Source organism: Physeter macrocephalus, chromosome 1 (assembly GCF_002837175.3).
Source record: "Physeter macrocephalus isolate SW-GA chromosome 1, ASM283717v5, whole genome shotgun sequence".
NCBI classification, from domain to species: Eukaryota; Metazoa; Chordata; class Mammalia; order Artiodactyla; family Physeteridae; genus Physeter; species Physeter macrocephalus.
In genome coordinates, this window is record NC_041214.2 from 61,973,188 (window position 1) to 61,992,475 (window position 19,288).

The following is a 19,288-nucleotide window of genomic DNA, read 5'->3' on the forward strand; positions in this document are numbered from 1 at the left end:
AATGTTCAGCCTTCCTACTCTCGCCTCACCAAATCAAGACTTACTGTCAGATAAATTCAACTGGTGCCTTAAGGAGGAATCAGGTGAATATGGGGCAGAGACAGCAGAGTTACATTTCGAAGGTTTCCTACTATGTGAATAAGCAGTCAGTTATAGAATAGGTAACCGTCAGCAGTTTTATTTTAATTCTTTGCTGTATGGAACCTCAGGGAGGAAATGTTCTTGTATGTAGTGAAGAGTTCTTTTTTTCTAAATTGTACAATGACTGAAAATTGTGGCTATCATCACCTGTATTTGCACTTATAATAAAGTGATGGCAGTGCTACTTAGAAGTTGATACTGAGGATCTATAAACATTTATTGCAAAAGCTGGTACTTAGCATCCTCATTCCAGAATTACTACCACCACATCCCATTGAAAAACTGTCAAGGGTCTCTAACAATGGATGGTGCCTGGATATTGTCATCTCATTCTTTGTCTGTTTCCGTCTGGCTGGAAATGTTGGAGCTAACAACTGTAACCCTCTAATTAAGAAATGTGGGACAAATGAGATAAATTGCAATCTCACTCTAGTTTTGTGTGTCCCTTCCGTTTCCTGCTTGGACCAAAATCTACTTATAAAAAATTACGTGCTTGCCTTGTTATAGCAGTGTTGTAAATATGAAAGGTCTGTAAAGACTTAAACTCATTATTTGCTTCTAATGGTTGGAGAAAGAAAATTTGGGGGTCTTTCAACTCCTGGTCCACATTACTGTAGGATGAGGGAGTAATACATGTATTGATTTAATACCCTTATTTATAGGAATAGCTTATTAAAATTGTGAATTTCAGTATAGCAGTTCATAGTGTTTTAAAAGGGAAAGAACTGAATAACTGTCATCAGTAGACCCAGTCTGCGTCTTCATGGTTCTGTCATTTATTAGCTATGTGATCATGAGAGAGTCGTCTAACTTTTGAATATAGTCTCCAGATGTGTTCCATAAGATTTTTGTGTTAAACAAACTTTAATATCACTTCTAGCTCCAATATTCTATGCTTTAGTGATCATTAACTGTAGTCATTCATTATTATGCTCAGTAGACAATATTTACAGTCACCTGGGTACCAGGACTTTACTAGTACCATCTACTAGTAGTGATGAAGAAGGTTATAAATGTGTAGCAACAGACTCTGCCTTTCAGAAGCTTATAGCCTAGAGGAGAAGACAGAGAGGCAGTGTGTGGCAGATACTGGGTAAGACCCATCTTCTTGTCTACTTCTGAGATAGATAGTTAAGGAGGTATCTCAGCCTGTGGACCTCACGCATCTTTTGGGAAAACAGATGAAAAGATTAAGGGTCTGACCCTCTGGCTCTAGGATTCCTCTTGATAGAAGTTTTCAGAAAAGGCAAGGAGCTCATCCTGGGCTAAAATAGATGCCTGCCCTTTATCTTAAAAAGCAGGTCGATTTTTAGCATTGACAGATATTTTGGTGTGACTCTGGATGATGCCCTTCAAAATGTCCTCCAACCTAGCTCTGAAGAGATAAGTTCAATTTTATCAAGAGAGTGTGAGAGAGAACTGAAAAAAAGACAGCATCAGCAATGGAAGAGCTGCTACACTAGTAGAAACAGAAGGTTTCCTTTTCTGTGAGGGCTGCATTAATGAATACGGAAATGGCATCATTGGATTAATAGCTATGGAGACAATATGCCACAAATGAGATCAAGGCCAGTGAAGTGGCAAGAAGTGGTGATAGCTTCTGTGGGAGCCCTCGGGTACTATACCAGCAGAGATACAAGGAAAATTTTTAATTTCATGATCTTAAAAATTTTTATGTGTGCCATAGCCCATTTAAAGAGGGCCAAAACATCCTTTGCTCCTCCCTTCCCAAGGATTCAACTTGCCAGGGATAAAGTTTGCCACTATCCCCTATATTTTATCAGAAATAACATGCCATTAAATGTAGGACATGCCATTATTTTAGGTATCATCAAAAAAGAAAAATATACCAAGTAAACTAAGGTTTTGTTATCACTTTATTTTCTATGTACTGTAAGAGCTCTTTAGAAGGACTCTGAGTACCAGGTAAGTTTATAGTCCAGGGGTTCAGAAAGGGAAGGAGAGAAAAAAGGAACAGCTCTAATCTCACAGGGGAAGGATTAGGGAAGTAGTAAATTTTCAATTGCCCGAAAAGGCTACCGTGATTTCAGAGCTATTAAAATGTTGGGAAAACTGCATTTTTGAATAGAGAAAATAGGATGTGTGTGTGTGGTGCAATAAGTTGGAGCTTTGTGATGTCACCAGGTATTGAGTGTTGAAAGGCAACTAGGCCACAGAAAAAAATGAAAATTGATAGAACTGCTCATTCTTCTCTGTGAATGAGAGAGGGGAGAGAAAAAGAGACCAGTGATAAAGACTGACTATCTTCTCCTTTGAGGACAAGCTTCCTGGGCTGATTTTCAAACATTTGTAGAGCCTAACAGTGGTCAAGGATCTGACTTTGAGAATCATTTGGTGGTTTAAAAGACCACTGTGGTGCCTTAAGAGCCATCTGGGGCTATTGAGAAAAGAGACATAGGATCTGAGTGGTGTGGTAGATGAAGGACGTAAGTTAAAAGAATTATTATTTGTGCTTTTGTTGGAATTCATGTACTTCATAGATTTATCTCAGATTTTCTTGGGCTGTAGAATCATGGATGATATGAGAGAAAAAGAGGATAATGTATATTCCTTTCATTCCCCCCATCCGCCTTTGAGTAAAGCTTTTGTGTGCATTTAAACTAGGTTGGCATTTTTAAAAAATAGGTATTAACACACATTTTCTTTGCATAGAAATATACTTCTTCCTAGAAATTTTTAGATTTCACATTGTGGAGGCAAGCTAAGTGCCTAGAAATACTTTTCATTACTCACTGCAGCCAGGCACTGCTTTGCTGCCCAATTGCAAACATCATTCCAACATGCAGGGCTCCTTAGCTTTGAAGGCTACCGAGACACATTCAGTCTTTTCTGAAAAAATAACAGGAGATGCATTCATGTGTTAAATTATTTGCTTGGTAATACATTCAGAGAGAAGAAGAAAACATACAATGACATTGTTAATTGGGTGACACAAACATTTGTGATAATGAGCACATTGTGCAGAGTATCTAAGGTGAATGGTTGTGTGGTGTGGATGGAAGAATGTCAGCTGGCTTTTAGCCCATCGGCGAAAGGTTTGGACCATTTGTGTTTTTTATTTTTATAAAAATTTTATGGTGGATTTAAGAGAATTTGTTTTCCTTCAGGAAGGAAATGGTGCATGCAATATTCCATATGTAATTCTTTGAGTAAGAGATAATTGCACTGCAAATTAACCAACTATTTGCATTTAATTAGCAACGGTTTCTAGTACTGTAATGTTTCTTTTAAGTAAATGTTTGGGAATGTGTTTGCCTTATTTAGTAACTTTTTAAAGATGTTGCCACACCTCAGTGCTTCTCAAAGCTTATCTAAATGTCCTACTCAGTGAAAACATTTTTCAGTTACTCAGCGTCTTAGGCTTCAGTTTCCTCATCTACCTGAGGGCTTGCACTAGGTGTTGTGTAATATTCTTACCAGCAAAGACATGCAACTGCAGTTATGTATACGGTGTTATAGAACATATTTTAGAATTGCAATCAGTTACAATTAAGTTTGTGTTCCTTTTAGGAAGGATGTGTGGGAATAGATTCTAAAGCAAGACCTCTCAAAGCCAGGTTCTTGGACTACCTGCCTCAGACTCACCTAGGATGCTGGCTGAAAATGCAGATTTCCATGGTGCTATGGACCAAATTGTGTTCCTGCCCCCCTCCGCCATTCATATATTGAAGCCCTGATCCTCAATGTGACTGTATTTGGCAATAGGGCTTTTAGAAGATAATTAATGTTAAGTGAGGTCATAGGGTGGGCTCCTAATCTGATAGAATGGGTGGCCGTATATGAAGAGAAAGAGAGAGGTCTCTTGTTCCTCATGCACCAAGGAAAGACCTTGTGAAGACACAGCTAGAAGGGGGCCATCTGGAAGCCAGAAAGTGAGCTCTCACCAGGAACCAAATCAGTGGGCAACTTGATTTTGCACTTTCCACCTCCAGAACTGTAAGGAAATAAATTTCTGTTGTTTAAGCCATCCAGTCTATGGTATTTCATTATAGCAACCCGAGCTGACTACGACACTTGGTTCTACCCCAGTTTTACTGGATTCAAAACACCAGAAATGAGGTGGCTCAGGAATCTGTATTATAAAGAAGCCCCTACCCTGTACACATGTAGGCAGCAAGTACATGGTGAGCATATAGGAGAGGATAAATGGTGTTACAGCAGCAGGATGGCAGGGGTTGGGGAGTGAGGTATGGTGGGAGTATTAGCTCTCAAGCTTTAAGTGTCTGAGTGTCCAAGACCCCAGGCATGGCCAGGGATCTGAAGGTTGGCTGTGGTCTCTCAATAGACAGCCAATCAAGTATTTAGATGGCGTATGGAAAATCCTGATGACCTCTGGGGGAAGCCAGCCACACCCTGAGCGAACCTTGCTTGCTAGTGAATAAGACCCCAGATACTGCAGCCACAGACTCTGACAGATCTTTGGACATCGACTTTGACTTCTCTTGTGCAGGGTTGTATATTCTATGAGAGCCGTCTGGGGTAAACTTGTTAAGGAGTAAGAGATTGGATTTGATACTGCAGCTGCCTCTGAAGGTGCTTTTATGTTCCCTCCATCCAGGTTCTTGGCATTTTTATACTGTCCCTGACTCAGTCTTCTCTGACAGTGTTTTGTGTTCCGGACCTTGTTTCCTTCTCTGTCTGTAACATCCTCCTCTTCCACAGAACTATGGGCTCGTGCCTGTGTGCACACACTCACGCTGTCAGCACCATCTCAATAAACTTGTCTGGCCACAGCCCTGAACCAGGGATTTGAAAAACGAATCCTTGCAAATACATGAATGGATTTGCAGGTGATGACTTTTCAGGTAACTTATTTACATTTTAATAGAGAGCCTCCAGGAGGCAAGGCCTCAAAACACCAAGGAGTTATTCTACTGACAAAAATTTCAGGCCCTTTCTCTCTCAGATTATTTTGTAGGCAGCTGTCTCATTGACTTAAGTCCAGAAACAACCTAACTCAAGTTATAAATAAAACAGAACCAAACTAGTTCTATTCAAGGTCATAAAAAGTACTGAAAGAGACCCACTATCCCCTGACCCAATCCACACACACCTAGATACCGTCCCTTCCTTTTCATGTTTATTCAAGGATCATGCTTTACCAAAATTCAATGTCTCTCTCTCTCTCTCTTTCCCTCTCTTTGTCCCCCTGGCCCCCTTTCTTTGCCTATTTCCACTTAAACTTGTTCAAATCTCTTCCTGCTTAAGACCCAACACCTTTCTCTCCTCTGTGGTTTTGAGCAAAATGTTTAGGAAAATGAGTCTGTAGGATCCTGTCCCTATGTTTTCTCTATTACTCATTCTTTACTCTGGCTTCTGCTTACAACTCTCACCCTTTACACAGCTCCACCTAAGGTCATCGAGCACATCCGTTTCTTTAAACTTAATCAACACGTCCCAATCTTTAGACCTTTAGAGCCATAGCCCACTGCTAAATCTTCCCATGTTGTCGAGAACACCACCACCCATACAAACACCCACAGCAATTGTGTGTCCACCACATCCAAAAGATAAAAATTCCAAATTATCACTGTAACAACTCTAAGAATATGTTCTTGATCCCCAATCCCTTATTCCCCTGCACCCAAATATGAGGATCAGAAACTACTGGTAGGAGTGGTAGGGAAATGAAGCTAAGACAGAAGGAAGAATCTTAGCACCCCCCGCCCCCATTGCCTTTGCAGATTTCCAGGTCTAAAGTAAGCTCCAACTAGGAGGCAGCAGTTTTCTTAAGGCAGGGTTTCTCAACTTCAGCACTATTGAGATTTTAAGACAGAGAAGTCTTTGTTATGGGGCCTGTCCTGTGCATTGATCCCATGGCATCAGCCCTGGCATCTACTCAATAGCTGCTAGTAGCATCCACTCTCCCCAACTGTGACAGCGAAAAATGTCTTCTGACACTGCCAAATATTCCCTGAGGGCAGAGTACCCCTCCTCTTTCATACCTCTTTTCTAGGTGAGAACCACTATTGATGGAAATGAAGTTTGGAGTTTTAATTACTGCACTGGACAAGATATTCAAATGACTGAAATGAACTTTTCTGGTGATGAAAGAAGATAGGAAAAGTTATGGGATCTGCCAAAACTTCACACAGTGATAGGGAAACAAAGTTTAAAAAGATCCATACAAAAAAATAGTTTTTTTAAGCATTGCCCCCTCCTCTTGTCATCTTTTGTATTAAATTATTACACTTATTTCCTTATCTAAAGGGTAAATATATATTCTAGTTTGCCCCAGATAATTTTGTCCCACCTTAATTATTAATAGAACTTCCTTTCATTCTCAAAAGTGTCCGATTTTGGATGAAAATAACATGGTCACCTACTATTTTCTCAACTACACTAAAAGGGTCAGGAGGGAAATGAATTCTTTCTTGTGTGCTGATGTATCCCTATGGTACTGTCATTGTGGCTAATTTTATGTGTCAACTTGACTGGGTCAAGGGATGCCCAGATTAAACATTATTTTGGGATGTGTCTGTGAGGATGTTTATGGATGAGATTAGCAGGTGAATCTGTGGACTCAAAGTACCTTGATCTCCCCAAAGTGGATGGGCATCATCCAATCCGTTGGGGACCTGAGTAGAACAAAAAAGCAGGAGGGATTTGCCTCTTTTGCTTCCTGCTTGCCTGCTGAGCTGCTGGGACATTGATCTTCTCCCGCCTTTGGACTGGGATTACACCATTGGCTCCTCTGGTTCTCAGGCTCTCAGACTCAGGCTGGAATTAGATCACCAGCTTCCCTGCGTCTCTGGCTTGCAAATGGCAGATTGGGGCACTTCTCAGCCTCCATAATTGTGTGAACCAATTCTGCACAAAGCCTCTCTTTTCGTACATATGTCCTATTGTTTCTTTTTCTCTGGAGACCCTGCCTAATACAGTCATGTAGTGGTCAATCAATAAATATTTGTCAAACCTACAGTAAAAACAAAACTCAGTTATGTTATGTAATCCAGCAGTGGGGTTGACCTGGCCCCTAAGAAAATGAGGCAAGCATGTATACAGGGAGTTTCCCTCTGTCATGGTGCAGTTTAGAAGTCCTTTCTAGGAGATACTTGGGTTTTCTGGTTACATTTCAGCTAGATCACCTTGCCCAGATTCAGTGAGGAGAGTAGGCTGGTTATACACACAGTTGAATGCATTTTTCTGTCATTGCTCTACAAGCTTAATTATATTTTGAAAAGATAATCACTATTCATACTTTATTCCTTTTAGGTAGGTCAGTCCATGTGATTTTTCCCTAAGGGAAACAAATGAGTCTAGAACTTAGATTGTGAAGGGTATTTCTTATACAAGAATACAGTGCCAAAGAGATGTGCCTAAAAGAATTGTTCTAGATTAACAAATTTGTTCCCTCATGTTTACTCTGTCCTTCATCACTACTGAGCATGTACTGGCCCACCCATACCTACACACTCTCAGAAACTTTTACATACTTTACCTTACCTTGTCATTTTCAAGTTCCTATTTTGGAGTTACTTGCTGAAGAAATTGAGAAGAGCTCTTCATTTAAGAACAAATCAGGAATGATATGTAATATGACTGGTAAAATCCTGAACTTGGCCTTTAATAAGGACTAGATGGCATAATTGGAATGCCCTTATCATCTCTTTGAAGAAAAGCTTAACATGCTAAGATTATAGCAAACACATATCTGTACTAATACCCAGAAAAATGCCTTAACACCTCTGGAATTACGGATATGTTTCCTTCCAAAAATAATGGTAAACTTCTGGAAACATTTATGATTCAAGGAGATGGAGAGTGAATTAATATTATTTTCCTGCTCTGTCTGAGAGCCTTTGATTGTGTTCATTTTGCTTGTACTAATTATAATAGCTGTGAATCGGGTGTTAGTAGCCTCATTGTATGTTTGAGTGAACCATGACTCTTGAGAGTTTAGGATTTGACTCTGAGCCATTGCATCTTTCAGTATTTCATTAGGAATCTTTTGGCCAATATTACGAGGTAAAAGAACAAATACTGTAGCATATTTATTGCATTTAATGTGGGGAAATCCTTTTGAAAATTCTTGGACAAATTACTTAACCACGCCAAGCCCCTATATTTTTAATTTTTTTAATCTACAAAGTGAAGACAGTAAGAGTAACTACCCTTATAGGACTGTTAAGAGGCTAAAATTAAATAGTGTAGTTACAGAACTTAACGAAGTCTCTGCACACAGTGAGGGTTCAGCAACTTTTTATTAAGAGCAGAGCAGGAATGCACTTGATACACCAGTAAATTATTGTTAATATATATATAAAAGAAATAAATTAGGGAAATTAATAATTCTTTAAAAATTATTTGGTTTTGTGTCATAGTTAGGTATTTAACAAAAATCTGTTACTTTTGCAGCAATATGCTAGACATCACGGAGACTGTGGAGAGGCATCTTGTCTGCTGTTGAACCCCTTGTGTCCTGGTTATGAAGATAAAACATATATATAAGTTAGAGAACACTGAGTTGTGAGACTGCACCTGGAAGTGCAACAGGAGTTTGGTGGAGGGAGCAATTATGGACCCCAAACAGATGGGGTTGCTGTTGTGAGTTGGCTCCTTAAGAAGTGTAGTCTATGGAGAGGGAGGGAGGGCAGGGAGAACATAGTTCGGGGGATGTGAAGAGCAAGGCCCTTTGGGGAGAAGCAACGACACAGAGCCAATGACACTGCCTTATAGGAATAAGAAAGGAAAGATGGCTTATTTATTTATTTATTTATTTTGAGTGTCTACTCTGTTAAGTGTTCTATCATTTTCCTTACAGAAATCTTGAGAACTAAATTTGTAAACTAGGCCTATATGGAAATGCCTGTTTTTCTCCATTCCATGCAGCAACCCTTAGAGCAGTGAAAGAAATGGGGAGTCTCGGTGGGTGGTGGGGCTAAACAATTAATAGACTCCTAGTGTGGATTTTCTTCACATAAATTAGCATATACAAAAATGCAAACACTGTGCTGTCTTCTGAAATATTTTATATTTACATGTGAAATAACTTAAATTGTTTGAAAATGTTACTCGATTATTATTATTATTATTATTATTATTATTTTTTTTTTTTTTTTGTGGTATGCGGGCCTCCCTCTGTTGTGGCCCCTCCCGTTGCGGAGCACAGGCTCCGGACGCGCAGGCTCAGCGGCCGTGGCTCACGGGCCCAGCCGCTCCGCGGCATGTGGGATCCTCCCAGACCAGGGCGCGAACCCGGTTCCCCTGCATCGGCAGGCGGACGCGCAACCACTGCGCCACCAGGGAAGCCCAGAAAATGTTACTCGATTATTTATATGCATTTCCAAGTAGCCTGCGTGCCTACCCTTTGAACTTTGCTTTCAGCAAACAGGTGGGGAATCTTTATTAGACTGACTAGAATCCTTTGTTCCTTGACTCCAATACTATCCTATCACTCATGTCTTCTAATGCCTATTGCAATGGATGGAAGATTACTTCTCTTTAGATAAACTTCTGGAGAGATTTTAATAACTTTTAAGTCTTTGTACTTGCATTCGTCTTATCTATGCTTTCAGCTGTCCTTTCATATTATAACATTCAATTCATTCATTTAAAGTATACGATTCAGTGACCTTTAGTATCATCATAGAATTGTGCAACCATTACCACAATCAATTTAAAACATTTTCATCATCTCAGAAAGAAACCCTGCACTTTTTAGCCATCATCCCCACTCAGCCCTAGGCAACCAAGAAACTACTTTCTATAGATTTGCATATTCTGGACATTTCATGTAAGTGGAATTGTGTTAATAAGTGGCTGGCTTCTTTCACTTGGCATAATGGTTTTAAGTTCATCCATGTTATAGCCTGTATCATTACTTCATTTCTTTAATATTTCATTGTTTGGAAACACCACAATTTCCTTATCCTTTCATCAGTTCATAGACATTTGGGTTGGTTCAGCTTCTTGGCTGTTATGAATAATGCTGCTATGAACATTCATGTGCAATTTTTTGTGTGTGTGAGCCTATGCTTTTATTTCTCTTGAGTATATTTCTAGGAATGGAATGGCTGGATCATATGGTAACTAGGTGATTAACCCCTCATGCCCTTTTGAGCCGAGATAGCCTCACGACACAACCTATATCCAGGCATGCCAGACATAAGCATCGACCCTCACATGCTCTTGTTTTGCTTGGCTCCATGGTAGGCTCTCTGTTCTTCTTGGATTTATATTCTTCTTTACGTCTTCTCATAAATCCAGTGCTTAGAATACCACCCAAATGTTTGTCTCTAACCCAGACTGTTTCTCTGGACTCTGAATCTCTATATCCAAATGTATGATACCAGATCTTTTTGAATGCTCTATAGGGACTTCTAAATCAATCTTTTATTCTCCTCCCTTCCAACATGCTCCATCTTCTGTATATTCTAAGTGGGGGAATGGCACATCCTAATAAGAAATCCAATAGCCGTACTAGCCTCATTCTTTCCCTTAAACAGTCCATCACCAAACCCTATTGATTCAGTCTCCTACGCATCACGACTCTATCCCTCATCCTTACCCTCACTGTCAGTGCTTTGGTTTAAGCTCTCAAGGCTTCTCCATGCAGTAGCCTCTTAACATATCACTCTGTAGTTCATCCCCTTCCTCCCCTATCTGTTCTTCCTGAGGCTGCCAGAAGAGTTGCTCTAAACACAAATCATATCACTCCTCTGCTAAAATCTCTCAGTGTTTCCCCATAGTCTACAGCAATGCAAACTACTGGGCTTGGTGCACCAAACCGTTCATAACCTGACCCTAACAATCTCTCGAGCTTCTTTGATTAGTACCATCCTGTGTCCAGACACACCAAAGTCTGTCAAGGACCCCACATGAGCTGCAGGTATTTTCACCTTCATGTCCTCACATCAGTTTCTTCTACCTAGACTGTCCTGGCCCTAACTAAGCCTCTTTGTGGTCTGACAAAATTCCACTACAATTCTTTGTGGGGCAAACAAACATGTATCATAAAAAAAAATCTTTTTGCTCTTTAGGACATCTTGAGCCTTTAGCAAGAATTTTCCATAATCGCAGTTTGCATTAATTTGGTTCCCAAATCATCTTGTACCTTCTTTCATCATAGGTATTATTGGGCTATATTTAAAGTAAATCCCTTTACTAGCCTGACTTCCTCAATTCACAGTTCTTTGAGGTATAAAGCCACATCTGTTTTGTCTTTGTCATCTCAACAGTCAGTACAATAGTAGGTACTGAATAGTATGTTGAATGGATGCATGAATTCTACCTGCTCCAAATACTCTAAGAACCCTCAGATGACCTTTTCTTATACCTGCTTTCCTGCCATCTGCTCAGCTTGCTTTTCTTTCTGGTTCTCATGGTTATTCTTAATGTTTTACCTCAGTTTGGCAAGAATGGCTGCTTAGACTGATCTCCGAAGGCCATGAGACTGGAACTCACTCTGTGACTTGTGAGGGCTCTGTGTGTGCCTAGCCTTAATGCTGCAATCTTATTATTCTATGCAGCCCTGCAGGTGATTCTCTTTGCAAATGGACATGATGGGAAACCAAACATTTGCCTCTGTAATGGCTATTACTTAATGGCCAAAGAAAAGTGCAAGTAGTTTTATAAGCTTTCTATGAGTTTCTTCTGATTCTCTCTTTAAACAGTTGAATTTATTAGGTAGACTTTTAAAAAGGAAGGGGAGTGGAATGATACAGGAATTCAAGCCTTGCGTACCTCTTTCCCCACACATAGTTGTAGAATCGCTTCTTAAACGTTTGCTTCATTGTAAGAAAAATAGCTTTTTCTGTCGTATCTCGCATTGGACTTCCAGTTCCTCTCATTAAAATGAATATATTTGCAGTTTGGAGGAAGAATTAATAGGACCATCCTTTTGAATGTGGAATGGAAGAGTGAATGCATTTAAGGCAGAAGAGGCTCTTGCTGTATATGTGTAAAATGTGAACTATTGTATAAAAATAGAGCTGACATCTAGTTTCAAAAAGGTATTACTAGGATCTTAATCAATCTGACAAAATATTTCAGTGTTTGGTTTTTTTTTTGTCAGTTGAGTTTTGATTGGTAGCTTTACAATTCCTTGTATTTGAATATCGATTAGCATGAAGTACAGAATAAAACAAAAAATTTTAGCTTTTTTAACATTTCATACAGTGTTTGGAATGGACAAAATAAACAATTACATTGGTGATTGTGTAATTCAGTGATTGTGTAATTCATCATCAAAAAGCTGTATTTCCATGCTTTTTATCTCTGGGAAGTTTGTGGCTTAAAGACATTTGTAAAGCTTTCAGACAACAAATGGAAAATCTATTTCATAAAGCAAAGAGAGATAACTATGGTATTGTGAGGATTGGAAGTAGTTACTCCACAGAATTGTTTTCAGTTTTAAATACAGTATTTTGAAGAAAGATGAATAGGTTTTCAAGCCTACCATTTCTCCCGGACATTGCCAATAAGGTCAAATCTGGAAGAAATGAAGGCGAAAGTTATAAAGCAGTAACTTTCATAATGAGACTTTGTTTATTCCAGGAGATAAATGAGATTCATAAATGGATACAAAAGACATCTGCATTAAGTGTAATATGCTGAATGACTAGTTTGTAATTTGCTTCAGAGGTTTCTTTTCTGAACTTCTGAAGTAATTCTCAACTCTGAAAATTCCTACAGGCTGTTTCAGAATTGTTTCCTTCATTACTTGTAAATATGTTTCTTGAGATTACCACCCAGATCATCTTCAACTTAGAAAAATCAAACAGAATCAGTTTTCTAACTCTTTTGGAAAAAATCCAACATTCCTCTAAGTTCTTTTTGTTTACCTCTCCAGCCTGGAAAAAGGGATAACTAGGAGAAGTTAGGGTTCAGAAGCACAGATTTATTGCATAGACCTGGGATCCACCCTTTATGGGTTATCACAGTGTGGAAACAACAGCAGCAAGCATTCCAAAAACCAACGGAGTTGAATAAGGGTGAGGGGCAAAGAAGCAGCTTCTTCTGTTACTTTCGTTAATGATTGTCAAATGAAAGTCTGTAAATACAACTCGGGGTGTGGAAAGGTCAACACAGAGGTGACTTTTATAGCATAACATGAATACAGAACACACTGGGAAGGATGTTTTATGAGGAAGGAGTCTTTTGATGGAAGGCATCCCTTAAATTTTATGTTCACTGTATAAAAAGAGATAAACTGAAAGATCAAGTCATTTTCTAAGTTAAGAGCAAAGCCTTATTGGAACGACACATTTTTTCTTTGCACTGGAGTTCACACAATGAGGCAGGGCTTTTGGAGAGTTGGGTTAGTGCTTTTCAGGTATATTGACAATAGCAAGAAATGTTTTGGTTAGCTTTTGAGTAGATTTTCTTTCTCTTTTTACGTGTTAGTGTTAAGTAGTATTTCCTATCTGTTGTATCAAAATGGAAATGGCTGTCAGTAACTCAGTTCTTAGCACCAAAGGTGTAAGTTTGATGTAGGAATATTGACTTAGATGAAACAACAACAGCAACTCTGACTCATTGTTGAAAATGATGCTTAGTTGCATATCAGGCATGTAAGTAGTATACCATGAAATTTGAAGGCTGTTAAAAGTTACCTAACTAACTCCCTTCTTTCCCAGCCAATATTTCACAGCAATCTGAAGTCTAATATCCCCAACATGTATATACTTACTTGTTTGTTTGCTCATTTATTTAACAAACATTCATATGGCACTTATTGTATATCAGGCACTCTCCTAAGTACTTAAGAGAACCCAACGGGATAGATATTCTTATTATCCTTAATTTGCAGATGAGTAAATGGAGACAAAGTAGGGAACCATTATTCTTCCAAGACCATACACTGTAAGTGTCCAAACTCATGTAGCCCGACTCCAGAATCTGTTCCTTCAGCTACTAAGCTATATACTTCAACTTCTCCAAGCTAAGAGTTTATACATACAGTTTATTTTTTAATGATGAAACTGCCATAGTGAAGACGGACAAAGGTCTTGTAAAGAGCTGACTGGTTTTCCCAGAGGGGAACTGAGACCTAGATATTTACCAGAGGGAAGGAGGGGCAGAAAGCTTTAAAACCCAGGTTGTAAGTGGAGCGAGAAGGCTTCAGAAGGGTTCTAGGTATATTTGGGAAAGGGAATTGTGAGAAGTAAGGTGGGCGCCCCCATGGGCTTCTGAACAGACTTGACCATTTTGTAACATCAACCAGGTCTGGCCATCCTAATCAACCTGTTGTTTTGTCCACTTTGTTTCCTTCATGACTGTTTTTGTTGTTCTCCTCTCTGTCCTCCCCTCTCTCCCTCAACCCCTCCTTCCTCTCCTCCTCTGGTCTTTGCCATCCTTCTACACTAATTAATGCCAGGATCATACATTCTATGTAGCTATCTAAGATTTTTTGTTCACTGAACTCAAAGCTCTCATACGAAGCAGCTCAGTGTGATCTGTGGTCCATGGGTAAATTCTGGCCCACTTTGGTATGTGGATTTTTGTTCATTCACATTGTGCTGTATTTGTGTTTTTGATTGAGTTAGTGGCTATATCAGCCAGGATAAGCAATTTACATCAAACACACGGGCACACACGCATGCATACACACACAACCTTAGCAGTTTAAAATAACACAGTTTTCTCTCTCACTCGTGGCACATATATCATGACAATTGCACTGAATTGTCTTCGCTCTGGACCTACTTTGATGAAGCAGCCACTATCTGGAATATTAATAGTTGCCAGAGCAGAGTGAAAAGAGCCTTGGAAGGTCATACATCCACAGTTAAAATCTGGTTTACAGGTCACTGAGCAGAGCTACTCACATGGTCCCATCTAGTCAGGAGGAAGCTAGGCAGTCCAGTTCTACTGTGTGCCCAGAAGGCTGAAAACCCCATGACTCCTATAGTTGTAGACATTTAAATTCAGAGAATTCACATAATGATTGGAAATTTTAAGAAAAATCAGAATTTGACAACATTGCTCCCCAATCTCTGCTAGGAAGTAGTTGGTTAGAGCTAAAATAGCAGATGTCCCCTTGATGTAAGTTTTGTGGCAAGTCTCCCATTTACCAAATCCCCTAATTTCCCTTGATTAGGTGCCTGCAACAACATTTACTGTTGTTGCACTGCTCATTTTCTTATAGAGGGTTTATAAGAGAAGTATTTGTAGCCACATCTATCAAAAGTAAAAATAATAAAAGAGAAATAAAGAATCCAGGTTTCAAGAAGAATGGCATTGTTTCGTTGTTCTTGCTTTTGTTTTGTTTTGTTTTTCCCTTTGGAAGCTAAAAAAAATGTTTCTGGTTGCTTAATATTATTTATTTTGAAAAAAAAGTTGGTCAAAATTTATTTGATTTTTCCCTTGAGGACTCCATTGGTCTAAATAAATCTAGGATGGGGGGGTACGTGTGGATTAATTTAATTTTTTCTTAAAATATCTTTTAAAGTTTCACTTTGGACTTAGGTTTAAAAATATTATTCAATATATATGTTTTTTGCAAACATAAGGTGACAGTAGTTCAGATTTGAAAAGAACAATAGCCTAGGTGGAATCTAAAATAAACTATGTGTATGATGTCATGCTTTTTTCCTCCTGCTATTTTAGATGTTTTAGAATATCTTATTTTCTTTAAAAAAATTCTCCAGGAAAATTAATTTACATTCATATACATTTTCATCTTGACAGCAATAGGGAAAGAGTTGAAGTTAGTTGATATTTACTTGCCAGGTAAAACAATTATTAATGTAAATAGACTGAATGTGAATTTTGTTAAAAAAAAATGGTCAACCTAATGTTTTTGAAGTTTAGATGAATCATTTTTGGGATTTTTGAATGCATAGTTGAAAGAAAGATTAAGTCAAACCATAATCTTTGTTTACCATTTCATATCAGAAGATGATCAATTCTAAATGACCTGCATTTCAGGAATTGGTTCAGAGTCTAAAAACTGGTATTTCATTTACCACTTTGGTGAGGAGACCTCTACATATTGCAGAGGACAATTTTTTTTAACTTTTTACTATTAAATTGGGATGAAATATGCTATTTTACTCTGAATATGAAGTGTCACACTTTAAAGTATATTAAAATTTAGATGGTTCAATATGTATTGCCAAATCATATGAATGGCCACGGACAGCTGAGTGAATAATTTTGAGGAACGACAACTCAATGTGTTATTCCTTTCAAATGAAAGCTGTAAAATCTCACTCTGCCTAGTCTACTTCTAGAAGTTAATATAAGTTCAATCTCATTTCGTGTTTCAATTGTACCTGAATTTAAAATGCCAGGTTTCATCCATCTCTTATGGTAACTCTCAAGTCTAACCATTTCCCAAAATATTTTCTAAAGTGCATATAAAAGCCTATTGGAAAAAAGAAACCTTATGGTATATTGGCTCTTGTGCAGGTTAATCAAAGTATGGATAGTTAAAAAGACTCTCCTTAAAACAAGGTTATTAACATTTTGAATGAAAGTACATCTCATAGTGAAGTGTGATAGGCTCCATTTCTATTTTTCTAAAAGAGTAGAGTTGAAGTCACAGCATATTCAGGGAAATATAAGTATCCATTGTTTCTGGAGGGGAGGGAATTTTGGGATTTGTGTCCTAAGGCAAAAGAAACAAAAGCAAAAATAAACAAATGTGACCTAATTAAACTTAAAACCTTTTGCACAGCAAAGGAAACCATCAACAAAATGAAAAGACAACCTGCAGAATGGGAGCAAATATTTGCAAATGATAAGATTGACAAGGGGCTAGTATCCACAATATATAAACAGCTCATACAACTCAATATAAAAAAAAAAACCCCACAACCCAATCAAAAAATGGGCAGTAGACCTGAATAGACCTTTTTCTAACAAAGACATATGATGGCTAACAGGCACATGAAAGGATGCCCAACATCACTAATTATTAGAGAAATGCAAATCAAAGCAACCATGAGATATCACATCATACCTGTCAGAATGGCTATTATCAAAAATTATACAAATAACAAGTGTTGACGGGGATGTAAAGAAAAGGGAATCCTTGTACACTGTTGGTCGTAATGTAAATTAGTGCAGCCACTATGGAAAACAGTATGGAGGTTCCTCAAAAAGCTAAAAATAGAACTACCATATGATCCAGCAATTCCAATCCTGGGTATATATCTGGAAAAAATGAAAACACTACTTTGAGAAGATATATGCACCTCAGTGTTCATAGCAGCACAATTTACAATAGCCAAGACATGGAAGAAACCCAAGTGCCCATCAACAGACAAATGGATAAAGAAGATGTGGTTATGTACATATATACGATGGAATATTACTCAGCGCATAAAAATAATGAAATTCTGCCATTTGCAGCAAGGTGGATGGATCTAGAGAATATTATGCTTAGTGAAATAAATCAGACAGATGAAAACAAACACTGTATGTTATCGCTTACATGTGGAATCTAAGAAGTAAAACAAACTAATTTATATAACAAAACTGAAACAGACTCAGAGATAGAGAAAACAGACTAGTGGTTACCAGAGGGGAAAGGGAAGGGAGGAGTGCAAGATAGGGGTGTGGGATTAATAGATATAAACTACTATGTATAAAATAGAAAAGCAACAAGGTATTATATAGCACAGGGAATTATAGCCATTATCTTGTAATAACTTTTAATGGAGTACAATCTGTAAAAATACTGAGTCACCATGCTATACACCTGAAACTAATATACTATTGCAAATCAACTATACTTCAATTAAAAAAATAATGACGTATAGAGACATCTCTCACCCCTTTCGTTCAGGAAATTACAAGGGATTTATGAACTCTGCCAGGAACTGGTGATGAAGACCGAATACATATTTTTTATTACATCACGATATCACAGTTACTTACCATCTTTGCATATTAAGGATAGTTTTATCACAGTATGGAGAAATCCCTAGGCAACTATTTGTTTCCTGTTGTTTTTCCCACATATTTATTATCATCCATAATACCCTATATGCTGTTTTTTTGCTAGGTACTTGTCTTTTTCTTCACTGAATTTTAATTTCAGCATTTAAATCTCTTTGTTGAATTTCTTGTCACATGTAGTCTTACTAGTTTTGTGAAGTGCGTATAATCTCTTGATAGGAATACACCCATCATTACCTGAAACATGGTCTGAAAAATGTTGAATCTTTCTTTTTACAGTTTTTTCTTACCTTTCCCCTGAGATCTTTGAACTTTATTTTCCTGAATTTTGAAACGTTTATAAATTTCGTGTTATACACATTTATTTAATATCCTGTACAATGGTGTTAGCATTTTTTCCCAAATTCTCAATCTTTCCAGTTATTTGTAACTGAGAATGGGTGAGATCTTCCTCCAAGTTGTTCTTTTTAGGGATATGTGTGCTGCCCTTCATAACATCCAACTGTATAATTTATTTGAGCATTTTATCACTCCTCTTCCACAATTCAGTTTAAGAGATTCTACTGAATGTCCACTTTATGATCTCATGTCTCTGAATGTTATGCAGCTTTTGCAATCAGAACACAGTAGAATTACCATAGGAATTCACATATTTAAAAGATGCTTTCCAGCATGTAAAAGTGTCAGTGTACTTTCATTGCACAAGTAGTTAAAACATGTGTGTTGTGGATTTGAGCAAAGACCTTTCACCTCAGACTCAGATTATCTGATTATTAAAACACCCTCACATCTCAAATCCCCAGTTCTCTTATAACGTCATGACCTTTAACTGGAAGAAGACATGCAAATACCACTTGTTCTCACAAATACTTAAGCCATTAGAGGAGCATTTTAGATTTCTCTAGGCTTTTCCACTTATTCTCAGAGGATTACCTGAATTGATGAGCAACTGATGGGTTTCATGCACTTGGGCAGGCAGAGAACTAACCTCTCTATTAGCTGTTAAATCTATAATAATGTGTGGTGCCTTCCCTGTATTTAGCAGCCATTCACTAAATCATCACCCACAATTCTCTTCATCTGCTGGCACCTTAAAGTGTGGCATATAGAATGCTGTGGCTTAATCAGAAAGGTCAGTGGCGGGCTTCCCTGGTGGCGCAGTGGTTGAGAGTCCACCTGACGATGCAGGGGACACGGGTTCGTGCCCCGGTCCGGGAAGATCCCACATGCCGCGGAGCGGCTGGGCCCGTGAGCCATGGCCGCTGAGCCTGCGCGT